General features: G+C 34.1%; 1 long non-coding RNA gene across 1 annotated transcript; it reads left to right on the top strand.

The window, feature by feature from the left end:
• Positions 1 to 693: 693 nt before the first annotated feature.
• Positions 694 to 1,672, top strand: LOC112196635. The gene is made up of 2 exons (XR_002935303.2): positions 694 to 937; positions 1,466 to 1,672. It is a non-coding gene; the product is annotated as an uncharacterized LOC112196635 (long non-coding RNA).
• Positions 1,673 to 2,003: the final 331 nt, after the last annotated feature.

Here is a 2,003-nt window from a genome sequence, read left to right as displayed (position 1 = left end):
GAATTTGAAAATATAAAATTTCGACTTGTTCCTTCAAAATTTAAACTTTCAATATTGTCTGCAAAATTTACACTTTTATGCACTACATGTTCAATATGTTTATGCAAGATGAAAACTAAAAACTGATAGGAAAAAAAAAAAAACCAAATGCTTTGCTTTCTTACTGTACTCACTCTCACAACTTACTGGCTAACACCTCCAAAATGACGGTGAATCTCAATGAGATAGCTCTCGAGATCACGTTGAATTGTATTCAATACAAGATGAAGAATACATATCTCAACTGAAGATTGTTGAACAAGGTCGACTTCAAATTCATGTCCATTGTCGAAATTCAAGTGATGAAGTGCGCGCGGAGAAGAAAGATGTATTGCAATGTATAGGATTTAGAAAAAAAGATATAAAAGTGCGCGATTCAATTTTTTCTTCTAATACATAGATGTCTATTTTGGTCATTTAACTTACTTATAAAATCTAATTTGAAATATAAAATAATAGGGATGTGTATTAAGTAGTTAGGGGTGTGTATTTAAAATTTCTCAATAATATCTAATATTAGAACACAGGGTAAAAAAATCTCTTATAGTAACCAAAAAAATTAAAAAAATCTCTTTGTTAATTAAAAAAGTAATTGGGCTGGGCTGCAGCTTCTGCTCAGAAGCGAGGCCCCGTTGGGCAAGTATAAAATAAGAGTTACCGATGGGAGATAGAGATAGAGATAGCGGCGAACCCTAAAATTCCTAAAGCTTATTCCGCAGAGACGCAATGGTTTCGGCGAATACTGTTCTGGTGATGATCGGCGCTGGAGGCGTCGGAATAACTATGTATTTGTCGTGTGAAGAACTCTGTCGTATCGTGAAGAGGAGAGTAGAGAAAAGAAGGGCAAAAGCACCATCCCCCTCTGTCAACCAACAGTCACCGTCTGCTGTGAAGCCGTGTAAGAATTCGCTATTTTCGTATACTTGTTAAAGATTTACAGATACATGTTGTTAATTTTATTTCCACAAATACAAATTCGTTTGCTTTATCTTTTAGTTTGGTGTTATAATCCTTCCGTATTTGCTAGATTCCTTGATATGAATTTTAATCCATGTAAGAATTCTCTCTTTTTCGTTTCCTTGTTAAGGATTTACAGATACATGTTTTTAATTTTAGATCTACAAATACAAATTTGTTTGTTATCTTTAGATACCAATTCCTGAAGTATTCATATATTAATTCCGAAAAAAAAAAAAACCAAATTGTTGTCTATGTTAACATGATCACAACGAAATTTTGCTGCTTGTTTATTACTATTCATGTTTTTTTTTTTCCTGGTTCATTTTTGAAATCTGATTCTAGTGGATAAGAAGCTAGTGAATTTCTAATTAGCTAGCTGCGGTATGCTATTCATCTTCTTCTTCTTCCTCGTTAACCAATGATATAGCATTATAATTTTAACATTTGTAACCTTTCATGCTGACAGGAATGATGCTCCATAACAAGGAGTCGAGAAGTCTCATGTGCAGAGTTATGATTAGTTAGCATGAGTGTTGGGTGTGTGTGTCGTGGATGTCTTTTGGTTCTCGAAACTCAAAACAATGTTTTTATTTATTATTATTGTATAAACTCAAAAATATGAGGCTTGATTCTCTTTTCCTGACATTGTTATATTAATGATAATTAGTGATTATTATTAGTAAACATCGTTCGTTAACCAAGTAAGCAGCAACAATGATGGCATGTCCGTGTATTGTGGGATTTTGTTCTTTCTTGTGAAGATAAATGCTCCCTTTTTTGCCTACCTACAGGCAGGATTTATTGGATTTATTACTGTGTATAAGAACATTGCTCCCAGCATGAAAAAGCTTCGCTTCAGAGGGCATAGACTCGAGCCATCAGTTTCTAGAACCAGGTCACCCTTCCATACCAGCTCATCTGAAAAATCAATGGTTCATCAAGTATAAATTGTTTCGGAACCATCGGACAGAGTGTAATGTTGGTTCATGAACTTACGAGCTCAG

Source organism: Rosa chinensis, chromosome 4, assembly GCF_002994745.2.
Source record: "Rosa chinensis cultivar Old Blush chromosome 4, RchiOBHm-V2, whole genome shotgun sequence".
NCBI lineage: Eukaryota > Viridiplantae > Streptophyta > Magnoliopsida > Rosales > Rosaceae > Rosa > Rosa chinensis.
Note: the sequence above shows the minus strand (reverse complement) of the source record. Positions and strands in the feature narration are given on the sequence as shown.